Source organism: Rattus norvegicus, chromosome 20 (assembly GCF_021556685.1).
Source record: "Rattus norvegicus strain SHRSP/BbbUtx chromosome 20, alternate assembly SHRSP_T2T, whole genome shotgun sequence".
Lineage (NCBI taxonomy): Eukaryota > Metazoa > Chordata > Mammalia > Rodentia > Muridae > Rattus > Rattus norvegicus.
The window spans coordinates 51,673,989-51,688,464 of record NC_141553.1 but is presented as its reverse complement, the minus strand read 5'-3'; the positions used below and the strand labels follow the sequence as shown (position 1 = coordinate 51,688,464).

The 14,476-nt window shown below is 40.5% G+C and overlaps 1 long non-coding RNA gene across 5 annotated transcripts in view; it reads left to right on the top strand.

Annotated features, from left to right (window-relative positions):
- The window catches only part of LOC102555236 (uncharacterized), a 141,223-nt gene that overhangs the window by 51,303 nt on the left and 75,444 nt on the right, over window positions 1-14,476 (top strand). Inside the window, exons 4-5 of one of the 5 annotated variants that reach the window (XR_015645952.1) lie at window positions 1,213-1,259; window positions 1,978-3,164. The exons of 2 other annotated variants lie outside the window; for them this stretch is intronic. This is a non-coding gene — a long non-coding RNA (uncharacterized LOC102555236). Of the gene's footprint in view, window positions 1-1,212; window positions 1,260-1,977; window positions 3,165-14,476 lie in introns of those variants that run through there. 2 more of the 5 variants (XR_015645956.1, XR_015645953.1) reach the window with 2 other exon arrangements.

Here is a 14,476-nt window from a genome sequence, read left to right as displayed (position 1 = left end):
GTCTTGATTGTACCTTCATATTAATAGTCTGCACTGAAATAGGAGAACATTTTATTTCATAATATTTGTCACCAAAGACAAGCACATCTTCCCACACATCTTTGACATGTATGAACATATGCAAAATCAAATACATGTGTCCTGCTAACTCTGAGATCCTAAGATGGGACAGGTTAAACTGGCAGAGGGAGGTTTTATGGGGCTCCAACATTCCTGCTCTTTAAAGGGGGTTGGGGATTCAGCTCACTGGTAAAGCGCTTGCCTAGCAAGTGCAAGGCCTGGGGTTCGGTCCCCAGCTCTGAAAAAAAGAAAAAAAAGTGTAAATAAAGTCCTGTATCTGGCAAAAAAAACAAAACAAAAAACAAAACAAAACAAAAACAAAAACAAAAAAAGAAACAACCCATTACATATGAATTTGCAAATATGTTCAGGTGATTTTTAACAAACACAAAGTTAGACAAGAAAAACACATCCTATAAGGTATCATCATTACATGCTATAAGCTTGTGAAAATTAAGTGTTTGTATATGTTCAGAGACAAAAGATCAATTATATTAGAAGCTCAGATGTGAATGGAAAAAGCATATAGTTTGAGGGAAAAAATGAATGGGTTAAATATGTAAATTATGGCCCCCACGTAAGTGATTCATCAAAAAATGTAAAACCATTAATTGATACAGTTTTCTCTAATAATTCTCTACCTCACACTCCAGTGGCATTAAAGAATGACCTTTCTATAAACACGTGCTTATTGAAAATGTTATCAAAAGCACCAATAAGGACAGAGTATAGGGGACAATATGGATTTTTATGATATAATCTGTGACATACCCTTGTATGTCATTTGCAATGATGAAAACTATGCAGCTAGTTTATCATCCAAATTGTGATAGTTTAGACAACAAGATACTTGTTATACTGAAACAACACACATAATTCTGGAACATCCTGAGCAAGTCAGAACATCATTTAGTCATGGGTAGAATAATGCCAAGAACGTCATGTTAATTTTATAGCCATTTGGAATACTGTAATTTCCAAAGTTGTCCAGGACTGAAGCCTAGCTCAGAGTGGATCTGTGTATCATGTTTGGGCTCAGAGAATATGCATGTATTTATTTCAAAATTGAATCTTTTTCTGTGGCGGACAGACAGAGAGTGAGAACAACCCTTTATAACAAATCCTCTCTTTGTTATTAACCCTTTCTTGCAGATAGAGCCATCATTGTTTAATTACTTCCCCAAAGGCTTACCTTTAAGGTAAGTTGGACTGGAGACTGAATTTCTAACACACCAACTTGGAAGGCAACATTCAAAAGCAAAGTGTAGGCTTTTTTATGTGCACACACATAAGCATGTTGTGTGTAATGTTGCTACTGTTGTGAGTTGTAATATAAATATCTATTTTCTGATGGTCTTAAGTGACCCCTGTGAAAGGGTTCTTCAACCTCCATGTTGAGAACCACTGTCATAGAAAATAAAACCTGGTAACAGAGTATTTTGATCCCATCATCTTTGAATTCCACTTGAGAGTCCTAATTTTAGTATTGGTTTCAACCTATAGCTCCAAGTGATACAGACATGCACTTTAAGGTATAACCAGGAGATGCTTATGCAGTGGACAGGAAGGTACTGATCTCAACAGAAGAGAGAAGACACACACCTTTGGACGACACTTAAAAGAAATACATTGGAAAGATTCATTTAACTTTATTTCTAAGAATTTCATTGAATCTAATGAGAGTTTTATACACTGGTAACTCTCTTTTTCCTACTCCAAACTATAGCATACATTTTAAGTTTCATGTATTTTGGCTGTAATGGTGTATATCTGTAACCGTAGAACTTAGGAGAGCGAGTCAAAATGATTGCAAGAGTGAGGCCAGGCTGGCCTACATAACAAGACCACATCTAAGAACAACAAACAAACCGAAAAAATCCATCCTCATCCCCACCATTTTTTCAACTTGCTCCTTAGGTCTTCTGTCACCTTGGTATGAATCCTACACTAAGAAAGTTTGCATGCCAAGCGTCAGGTGTGCTGCTGACGTATGATTGCAATGGCTGCTTTAATTCTGCCGCCTGCTGATTCTACCTGAAGAATGTCCAGAGAGTCGCTGGAGTACAACATGGCTGTACCATACTGTGTTCATACCAACCTTCAGCATTGCATGCCAAGGGACACTTCACAAGGGACCAGCTCACTTGTGTTGGACCTGGGATGTGTCAGAGTCAAGCAGCTACATTTGCAGGCCTTCAGTTTCATCTCTGCCATGAAAGGTCACCTGCTCTCAGTCTACCTGCTCTCCACTCTCACCCCTGTTAGGCTGTATCTCACAAGAGATTATCAAATAAATACCACGGTTAAAAAATTACCAAAAAAAGTCATATGCATGGTCCACCTAGGCACTTTGTATAATTCTCCACTAGCATATGCTGAAAAACAATTGAAAAAGGAAGTTGAGAAACATAGTTTTCAAAGGTATGCGGGCTTTGCGTTTTGGTGTGCATCGATAAATTTAAATGGCGGCATTTCCCACTGTGCTCGGAAATGGCAATAAACAAGAAGGATAATGGGAGCATAAACTTGCACAAATGTTCATTAGAGCAAACAATGCCCCTTGTGATTCTGGGACTGTACGGATGCACGCTATTATCTCTTCCCAGTGCAAGCGCAAATACAGACCACGAGAGCTAACGAGCTGCGGTGTCGTCTGAATTTCCATGGACTGTATTTACAGCTTCAGAGCCTTACTGAATGGTGCCAAACAGACTTATTAATAATAGCGCTAGTGACACTTCATTGGATAATCCTCTCTGTTTTCGTTGATCTTAATGAGGTAGTTTGGGGTGGTAACCTGCAATGGAAAACTTGGGAGCAGGTGGCAGCAGGACCCGAGTTGCCTCTTGAACTGAAAGGTAGCTAACATCTAAAACAATGCTTTGTTACCCAACAGCTACCCAGCACTACTTTTACTCTAAAAACAGGCAAAAGATAAATTTCAAAAACCTAAGACTTCATCACCTTTTAAAGCTCTTCTGTATGGATGAATGGACAGTAAGGACAGATTTGTTGAAATTTTGTGGCCTGTTCCCACATGTCTGCATTTCCCAATGACACTTTCTTTATGGAAAAGAGTGTACTAGGCATAACACATTTGTTTTTCCATGAGGTGATCGTATGTCTGGTTCATTAAGTCGTACAGCATACACACATTCAGTAGCGATGAAGATGGCTGACGGGCAGGGATAGTTGCCAAACCTTACAGTGTCCCAGCTTACAAAAGGGGTTTCTAATGTTGAGAACTTAATTATGTCACTTAAACCCATCAACCCTTTTCCTTGATTAGTGTTATAAATCTTTCAGGCTTATTATCCTTGTAATATCTGATGCCCAGAGTGAAGAGAATCCCTCTGACGTGTTAGTTTCCCTTAAAGCCTTGGACTGAGAAAAGAGAGCCCCTTGAAGTCTTCCTGAGCAGTTAAAGACCAGAAGACATTTCCCTCCATAATCTTATATGAAAACTCACTCAACAAGTATCATTTTGGGGCCCACATAAGAATTCACAACCAACCCTAGTCTTTTAAGCCCAGGAACCAGGAGTAACAAAATATTTCCATTCAAACAGTATCCACAGCAACACTTTGAAAAGTATGTCAGTGTCCCAAAGAATCAGCTTCCAGATCAAAGAACAGACCACCGTTGATACTATCAGCCTTGATTGGGTTAGTAGACAAGTCATACCAATGGGGATATTTTAATACAAAGAACTCTTCACTGAGTACTGAATTGTTGAGCACACAAATGGGAGTGCCACATTACCTTCGAAACGGTATCTAATCGCCACCTTTATAAATGAAAACAAAAAGAGGGTAATGGAGTTATTTAAATGAGAGGTTTGGAGAATTATTCCAGAGAATCCAACACTGAATTCTAAAGAAAGGGACTAACTCTACAGATGGTGCTGTGGCCTTGGATGGTGCTGTGGCCTTGGACCATATTGGGGTCTTGGATGGTGTTGGGGCCTTGGATGGTGTTGGGGTCTTGGATGGTGTTGGGGCCTTGGATGGTGTTGGAACCTTGGATGGTGTTGGGGCCTTGGATGGTGTTGGGGCCTTGGATGGTGTTGGAACCTTGGATGGTGTTGGGGCCTTGGATGGTGTTGGAACCTTGGATGGTGTTGGGGCCTTGGATGGTGTTGGGGCCTTGGATGGTGTTGGGGCCTTGGATGGTGTTGGGGCCTTGGATGGTGTTGGGGCCTTGGATGGTGTTGGGGCCTTGGATGGTGTTGGGGCCTTGGATGGTGTTGGGGCCTTGGATGGTGTTGGGGCCTTGGATGGTGTTGGGGCCTTGGATGGTGTTGGGGCCTTGGATGGTGTTGAGGCCTTGGATGGTGTTGGGGAGGTGGCAGCTGCCTCCTGCTGGTGTATCTTGCAACAGTGGAAGAGTATGTGGGTTAGTCTAGACTTCTAAAGGAGAATGGTGCTCACTGAGAGTTTTGGGGTGGTGCCATAAGCTGGGCTTCCACACTCGTTGAAACAGGTGCTAATTGCTATCAACTGCTATTGCTGGACTTGGCCACTAGAGCAAGCTTGAGAAAATATTTTGGAATAATGAAAAAAGTAATGACTGGAAAAAAATAGAGTCAGAGGTAGCATAGAAAATAGAAAAATCTCTGGAATCTCATGCCAGCACCCATATTGGGAGAGCCTAACGGAGAAATAAATGTTTTGCTATGGTTTGACATCCCAAAAACATAGAAGGATGTTTTTGATGCTGAAATACAGTAGTTTAATAATGGTCTCACCATTTATACAGGAAAATAAATATTGACCAAGAGTGAGAGAAAACTAAGCCTTCTAACTAGCGTTGTTATTCCTAGACTTACACCTGACTTTCTATTTTTCCATTAGCCCCATGTCAGTTCTGCTGCCTAAGAATATTTTATGGTATGAATTGAATCAGTGTTTTCTTTGTTTGATTCATTTTTAAGGCAGGACCAGTCTGGAGATGACTACAGAAGTCTTTTTAGAGAGGTTATCTAGATGGCTTTAACTCCACAGAGTTGTGGGTCACTCTGAAAAAGAATATATATATATATATATATATATATATATATATATATATATATATATACACACACACACACACACACATATATGACCTGTTTTTACTTAAGAAAGGAAATCAGACTCCACTTGAGAAATGATTTACTGAGCAATATTATTTATGAGCAAAGAGGTGTCAATAAAATTACACATCATGACTTAAGTTTGTGAAATACTTGGTCACATGGTACTTCCTTCTGTCCTTCCTGAGTTCCTCCTCCATCTCCTTTTCTCCATCTCCTCCTCCTCTTCCTCCTCCCCTTCTCCTCTTCCTCTTCCACCCCCTCTTCTTGCCCCCTCCTCTTCCCCATCCTTTTCCTCCTCTTCCTTCTCCCCCTCCTCCCCTCCTCCTCAGTCACCCTTCCTCCTCCTCTTCTTTTTCTTCTTTTTTTTTGCCAAGGTACTTGATAATCAACTTTATTTCACTAATTCACACTAGGTATACAATAACACTACATTTCTCATAGTTTTTAAAAATATATATTTAATAATAAACTATAATAAAACAAAAATGAACATGCTAGAGTTCAATAAGGCAAACCAACGGAGATGGGAGAGAAAAAGCCCAGGAACAGGCACAAGAAGCAGATACCCACTTTTCATACTCAGGAATCCCATCAAAACACAAAACTGGAAGCCATAATATGTACACAGAGGAGCTGGTGCGGACCAGTGCAGGCCCCGTGCCTGCTGCCTCAGTCTGTGAGTTGATAGGTGCTTTGCTCATGCTGATTTAGGGGGCCTTGTTTTTGTGGTGTCCTCCTATCCCTCTGGCTCTCACACTCTTTCTGCTTCCTCTTCCCTGTGCCCTGAGCGGGGGAGGATTTGATGGAGGGATACTGTTTTGGACTGAGTGAACCAAGATCTGGCATTCTCTGCATGATGTCTGTCTGTGGGTCTCTGTATTTGCTCCCAAATGCTGTGGGAGGAAGCTTTGGTGATAGCTGAGTGAGTCACTGATCTATGAGTACAGCAGAATGTCACGAGGGGTCATCTTGTTGCTGTGTTTTGTTTCTTTTTTTTTAAACATTAGTATTTGGTTCTAACCTTGGGCCCTGAGCTATCTGGTCTCTGGTTTCTTGGCCTCAAGAAATATGAGGTGTGGGGTCAATCTTGTGGAATGGGTCTTAATTCAAATCAGCTGTTGGTTGGTCACTCCAACAAGCTTAGACTACCATTGCCCTAGTGTATCTTGCAGGCAGGACAGCATTGCAGATGAAAGGTTCGTAGCTGAGTTAGTGTTTACATTTCTCTTTTGGTCATGTACTTAGTACCTTCCTATACCTAGGATGCTAAAACTTAAGGGTAAAGGCTTTAGGTGGGCACCAGTTCAACTTCTCCATGTTCAATGAGTTGTGTTGACATTGTCTTTATCAATGAGAACTTGCTGTCAGTTTGTGGAAACTGACTATAGTCTTGGTAAGAGCCTGTGTTGTGTGGAGAATCCCACGGGACCTGTTTGGCCAACAATTCAATTAGATGTAACCCAATCTCAGTACTTGAAGCTTCATTTGGTGAAGAAGAGATGGTCAGTTGGGACTTTGTTTCCCCCACTACTCTGAGCTTCTATATTGACTCTATTCTTGGTTATGAGCTAATAATTTTAGACACTCAAGTCACGAGAAAGTCCACTTTTTTTTTTCCTCTTGTAAATTGTAGGACTGAATTTCTGTCACACAGATTTTTCTTAAGTGTGTGGAGAACTACAGGTGTCATCAAATAGAATATTAGCTGTGTTTTGTTGCTCATAGAAATTTCAGTTACTGGAACGAATGTCCTGTTTCACATAAAGAGTGGCTAATGGAATGCCACCTTGCTTAAAGACTGTGTTCAGCAGACCTTTGGAGGCTGGATTCTTGTATACCTTCTCACAGCAGAAAGCATGCAGGGCACACTGAGTGGCTTTGTTTCCTTGCATTTTACTCTGAGAAATTAGCTTACTGCCTGCAAAGGAGCGGGTACTCTTGGGAAGAAGCAGCTACCCGTGTACTCACCAACTTCCACACTGAACGGTCTCTATGTGTGGGATGGGAAGAACTTCTGGGCTGTGAAGGCACGAGTCAGAAGCTCCACAGAGGAATTCAGAGACAATTTCTTGTTTCCCAACCCACACTGAACTCTGGCTTTTAACTTTCTAATAGAGCATGGAAATGGGTGTTTATAAATGTCGTTTCAGTCTACAGACTAACTGAAACAGAGCATTGGATGCTTCTTTGCGTATGACCAATATTAGGTATGGAAAATTTTGAGAAATAGTGTCAAAAATTTAGAGTAACAGGTTTGTTCTGACATGAAAATTTGAACACTTAATATAATATTTTTGATAAAGAAGTGTTGTGAATTGTTTATTTCAGATCCCAGAAAAAACCAATGCCCCCCATTATAATCAGTCCAAGTTGAATATCTACTCTGGAATAGACATTGGATTTCCCCTAAAGAAAAAATCCAGAACAAAGCTGCAAATTCAAGCATTAATATAGAGGTCTCCTTTATTTCAGTTGCTCCATAATTAAGTACCCTAAGAAAAAAAAATCACTTAACAGTCTAAGTTTTGCTGTTTAGGAATGTCCTAAATAGGTTTCAAAGAAGCTTAGAAGAGCCCCTCGCTCAGCCACAGGCCAGATAAGGAGGCACTTTGCAAGACTCTCCATGGCAAAAGGATGTTAGCCTTAACCAAGCTAGCCAGACCAATAGAAAACCCCAAAGATCAATGATGCTAATAAATGGAGAGACCAGTAAGTAACCTTCCCACCAACACTAACCACACCAAAAGCAAGTCAAACCCTGTCTTCTCATAACTGGCTCTTGTTCAGAGGCAAGAGAGCGAAGAGCCATTTGCTGTGGCCAACGGTAACTATACCACTCCTTTGTAGAAAGCCATGGCCTTCGAAGAGCTTACTAAGGGTCTTCAGTAAAGAACAAAAAAACATGGGTAAGACTGGTTTCCTTTCAAGTTATGACTCAACTTTGGTCACCACACTTCCACTTGGACCTATTAACATTTGGTGGCCAGAATGTCATTCGTTTTCATCGGCTGCTGCAGCAAGAGCCCTGCTGCCTTTCAGTCATATAGAAACCCACAAGAATGTCTCCTTTTGACTCTGTTCTCCACATCAAACCCACAGTCAAGCTAATGCTGCTGTCTATCTTCTCACAATCTACTAGAAAGTGGCCTGCTTTGCCTTGCTTACCCTGTTAAAGGAGAAGCAAGAAACAGAGAGCCTAATGTTAATTATAAATAGAGGGTGCTGTTGTAAGCCTGCTTGTAGAATAATAGCTCCCCACCCTCTGTCTCTGTCTCTGTCTCTGTCTCTGTCTCTGTCTCTGTCTCTGTCTCTGTCCCTCTCCCTCTCCCTCTCCCTCTCTCTCTTTCTCTGCCATGATCCATGTCCCTAATGAACACAGTGAAAAAATCCCTTTCAAGCAAGGGCAATGTGGATAGCAGTAGAAGTCAACAACAGTATGGTAGTCATGACTGATCACAGGCCCTGAAGTGTAGGTACAGGGTACCAGGGGCTTAGCAGAGAACAACCAAGAGTAACAAGGAAAGCAATGAAGGAAAGGAGGAAAAAAGAAACAAGAGTAAAGATTTTTCACTTATCTTTCTTGGAGATCAGAAAAAAATTCTGAAGATCTACTTAGCCAGTTGTCTCCTCTGTGTTCAGGTGTACACTAAGGATTTCAAGAAACTAGTCTTTAATCCCAGCCCTTAAGATTGTAAGGCTAGCCTGGGCTACTCAGTAAGAGCCTGTCTCCAAAACAACAAAAAAAGATGTTTACTTGGCCTTAAAATTTTATTATTATTAGTGTTGCTGTTGTATGATTCTATTGATATAAAGCCAATAGCTAAGATTCAAGAAGCCCTTCCCAAGTTCCAGGTACTATGGCAAACATATTACTTTGTCTTTTTGACCCCCAGTAATGCTTCCCATCAGATACAATTATCTCCAATTAAAAAGTAGAAGTCCAAGACATAAAAAATGAAATTATGAGAAGTCAAACTAACAAATACTAATGCTGGGACACAACCCTGGGCTCAGAGTCCTCAGAGACTTTTTATTATCTGTTTCAGGATGTTTCCCTTAAAAACACTGAGCTGTTTGTATACTCAATAAACTCAAGTTCTTAGCTTCAAGAGTAAACGGAAAATAGCTATTGTAAAATGCTTCTGCTGACTTTTTCAAAGGGAGTACATATCTCGAAGTTCTTAAATCCGTCTGGTTAGCCTTCTGCTCCAGGAACTAACTGCTTTTGGCTTGGAGCCTTTCCATCCTACCTTCATGGCTTTCTTTATTCCTTCACCCCCACCACTCAGACTGTCTGGATTCTACTCAATGCTTAATGAGACAACTCAACCTCCTCTCTTCCCAAACTACTTCTTCCACCCATGAAGTCCTACAAAATTTAGTGTTTGATATTATGCATGTGGCATCTGTATTTTACTTCTTAATGTTCATTCTATTTAATAGTAGTTCATCTCTGGGCTGAATTCTTATGTCTCACTGTCTCACTGAATATGACAACTTTGGAAGTAGAGTCAGGTAGTTCACACACACAGACACACACACACACACACACACACACACACACACACACACACACACACACACACACACACACCAGGCTTGGCATCTGAGATGTGGTGGGCACTCAGGCACTCAGTAATTGGTCACTGGGTTCTTTGACAGAAAGTCCAGCCTAGTCTATAGTTTGAAACAGGCTGTGTTATCAGGGAAAGAAGCTAACCTCTTTTCTCATACCTGTAAAGTTAACACTGCCTGATATATTTACAAGTATAGTCCGTGAGTTCTGTTTATAGGGACAGAAAGAATCCTTTGGTCCTCCAAGTGCTGGCCTTCTGTGTTTCAACATCTTCACATGGTTCACTCAAACTCCTAAATTTGAACTAGGAGTACATAGAACATCAGATCCTAAAAAACAACCCAACTTTTACTGACTGGTTTCACTCACACCTGTGGTTTTCACTAGTGTCGAATTTCCTCCCAAGTGTTTCTGTCAAGTTTTATCTTGCCCGTTTCCCCCAGGGCCAGTCATCCCTGTCAACAGTGACAATCTCCTTGTCAAACAGAAGTCAAGGGAGCTATCAGTTTTCAGTCACCTTTTTAGCTGGGATAATCCCCAAGCCCTACAGACCATGTTCCTTCTAAGAATTACTGGCTCCTTCTATCTAGGGCTTTTGAGGCTTGAACCAAGCTGCATTGGCCAAAAGGAGCTCCCTTTCAGTTAAAAGCATTGCTATAACTTCATTTTTCATAGTTTATGTTATGAGAAGTGTTGTTACACTACTTTATTTTGTGTGTGTGTGTGTGTGTGTGTGTGTGTGTGTGTGAGTGAGAGAGAGAGAGAGAGAGAGAGAGAGAGAGAGAGAGAGAGAGAGAGACTATACTTGACCTCAAAGAATCTAGCATGTCCTTGAAAAAGAACAACTCTTGACGGAAACTTTTAAATTTATCTTTTGTTTTTGATACATGCTGTTTCCTCAACCTTTCCGTTCCTCACGTAGGGCCCATCTTTCAGTGATCTGAGCTAAGTGGAAAAAAAGCTTGCTCAACCTCAGAATTCAGTCATCTGTTTTCTCTCATCTATGGCTGTTGAATTTGTGAATATTGATGTAGAAGAAACCCACAAGACAGTAAATGCAGCCATGTAAATGGGCCCCCATTAATCTAGCTTTTACAAATGTTAATTGGAGTGGGGTGGGTGCATGACCAGGAGCAAAGATTTGTACCTCTGCCTTCCTTTGACGTTTTCTCTGTTTACAATCTACAAATTCGCTCTTGTCAATTTGAACTCCTCAGCATGGTTGAGTCTGGGAAAAGATAGTTCTCCATCTTCTCTTGAAGTTGAGCTACATTCTAGGTGTTTTATCTTGTTGTTTCTCAATACTTCTCTTACTTCCTTTCCACTGCCCATCCCCCACTGCCCAGGGATATCCTTATTGCCACTTACTGCTCCTGTACTGAGAATAGGATATGAATACAGAAAAGAGAAAGTACTTGGTAGAAATGACAGGAATGAGTACACTTAAGTGACTCAATATAGATCCCAAAGCAGCTCCTTGCTGGGGTTAGGCCTTCCCTTAGCCAAAGTTGACATGAGAGGCAACCCTAGTTGATGCCGGGGCTTACTCATGATAATATTTAAAACTAGTAATTCATCTTCAAGCTAACCACTAGAATGAATACATATCTTTTTTTGTCTCTTGATTTCCCTGAGGAAAGACAGAAGTCCTATCTTCTTTTCTAAAGAGGAGAGGACACCCTATCCAGGAATCAGAAGATACACAGTATCACAAAAAGAAGGTGGAGCCATGCAAACTTGGGTCTTCTCAAGTGTCAGTTTTCTGTGTAGAAGATACCATTTTGCTATGGTTAGCTCCTAAATGCATTGTGAAAATGAACTGAGTTAAATCAATCATAATTATAAACCTAGAGGCTACGTAAAGATCAACTCCACTGTTATTTATTTTTATTAATTCTTCTTGGCCTTTTCTTCAATCTACTTTTCACATATACTGATGAGTTTTTTGAATATTGAAAAGACCCTTTTCCTGAATTTTTTTTACCAAGGTTCATCTTCTGAGTTCCTTAAAAGTCTTGCTATAGTGTGACCACTTCTGTAAAAAGTTTAGCCCCAGATGACAAAAATTGAGTCATCATTTTTAAAAGTATTACTGCTAGAGTTCCTATAGTTTGAATATGCTTGCCCCATAGGAAATAGCACTTCTAGGAGGTGTGGCCTTGTTGGAGTAGGTGTGGCCTTGTTGGTAGAGGTGTCAGGGTGGGCTTTGAGCCTCTATGCATAAGCTCTACATAGTTGGGAAGGGAGTCTCCTAGCTGCCTGCAGAACCAAATCTCTTCCTGGCTGCTTTTGCATCAATATGTAGAACTTGTGGCTCCTCTAGCACTAAGTCTGCCTGTATGATGTATGTATCATCATGGGAACACCATGATGATAATGGACTGAACTTCTGAAACTGTAAGCCAGCCCTAACTAAATGTTTGCCTTTATAAAAGTCACCTTGGTCATGGTGTCTCTTCACAGAAATGAAACTGTAACTAGGACAGACCTTTAGTTACTTTGAGTTAAGAAGTACATCCTTTATGAACATTTTTTTTGTCTCACAAATTTACTGCTTATTAAGAAAGAGAACTCAGAGCCTGCCCCACCTAAGGATCCAGCCCATATACATACAGCCACCAAACCCAGACAATATTGTTGATGCCAAGAAGGGCATGCTGACAGGAGTCTGATATAGCTGTGTCCTGAGAAGCTCTGTCAGAGCATGACAAATACAGAGGCAAATGCTAGCAGCCAACCACTGAACTGAGAAGAGGGTCCCCATTGGAGGAGTTAGAGAAAGGATTGAAGGAGCTGAAGGGGTTTGCAACCCCATAAGAACAACAATACTACCTAACTAGAGTTTCCAGGGACTAAACCACCATCCAAAAAATACATGGACAGACCCATGGCTCCAGCTGCATATGTAGCAGAGGATGGCCTTGTTGGGCACCAATGGGAGAAGAAGACCTTTGTCCTGCCAAGGTTGGACACCTCAGTGTAGGAGAATGTCAGGGCGGGGAGATAGGAAGGAGAGGGGTGGTTGGGGAGGGGAAACACCCTCATATAAGAAGGGGATGGGGATGGGATAGGGGGTTTATGGTTGGGAAACCGGGAAAGGGGATAACATTTGAAATGTAAATATAAAACATCCAATAAAAGAAAGGAAGGAAGGAAGGAAGGAAGAAAGAAGAAAGAAAGAAAGAAAGAAAGAAAGAAAGAGAGAGAGAGAGAAAGAGACCCATGGAGCCTTGATAGAGCCAAAGCATACATTTTGAAAAGCTTTTACTTTATGAATACAAGTTCAAAACACATTTATTCTATCTGAAACAATGTAATGGAACCTACATAGTTTAATAGTATGAGGTCATTTTTTAAATAGCTATATATTTCCACATAATTATTTATCATTTAGGTATTAAACTTCCCTTTTTTCATAAGCATTATTCATTGAAGATAGATTTTAGTGTCATCTTTAAAATGAAAATACTACTATTCATTGAGATAAAATTGGCATTACCATTTTAATATTCAAAATTCAATATTAAAATAACTGAGGACCAGTGGTCAGCAACAATGATAAGAATAAGAATGATAATATAAAACCTCTCAGCTCTCCTTTGTTGAGAGATAGAAATGCATAAAATTAATTGACCAGAAAGAATATCCAAAGAGATGAGCAAAGGATACGTGCTAACAACAGGATACAAGCAATGACAATTAATAGACCATTGTTAGTGGGAAAATAAAATCAAGCTCTCAGACCATTGTAACAATGTAGTTGTTGAAGGGAAATGCTTTAGAGAAAATTGGATATTACTCTAGCTATTAGTCTTCAACTATTAAAATAACACATAATATTCCACCCACTCTTCCACTCAAACAACTATGGCGACTGAAGTGTCAAAAGACTATAGGAAAGCCTTTTGGAACTCTTGGCCCCTAAAGATGAATCACAGTGCTTTGGGTCTTGGAACAAAACTCTTCCATTATTGGCTGGTAAGTACTTTCCTTTTGAGACAAAGTCTTATGTCTACTACTGGAGCACAGTAGAGACTGAACATCATGTCACCATTAAGCCTAAACTGCTTATTCTGAACTAGGTGTCTGATCCACCAAGGCATGGAGTTGGATATGCACAACAGCGTTCGGTTATCAAATGGAAATGGTTTACATGAGATCTGTCCAGAGAGAGCCCTGAAAGTGTAAGGTATATGAAGAAGTAACCCAAATGACTACAATTACCTCTACTGCCATGCTGCCTCTTTTTCTTAGCCATCATACTCTCCATTACACTTACCATTACACTCTCCTGTACAATCCGAGTATAGAAGAAAGACAACTTGGCTGGGTTTATAGATGGCTCTGTATGATACTCAGAGATCACCTGAAAGTAGACAGTTATAGCACCACACCCCCTTTCTGGGACATTTCTGGAGGCCATTGGTGAAAGGCCATGCTCCAGCAGTCCATACGATTATTCACTCTGCTTGGAAGAACATGAGATTACTTACCAATTCATGGCCTCCAGAAAATAATTAATTAAATGATCACAGAATTAGAAGAAACAGGATTGGAAAACTGGCAACATCATAATGTGGGTTAGAGGAATAGATCTCTCTGAATGAATAGAAAATGAGAACATGTTTGTGTCTTATATGATTGTTCACCAGTGGATAACTTCAGTATCAGAGGACCAGAGGGGATGAACTGTCCTTAGGATACCAGTTGTCTGATTTTTGCCAACTCCCTTGTCATCAACCAATGAGCTCATGAGCAAAGTAACC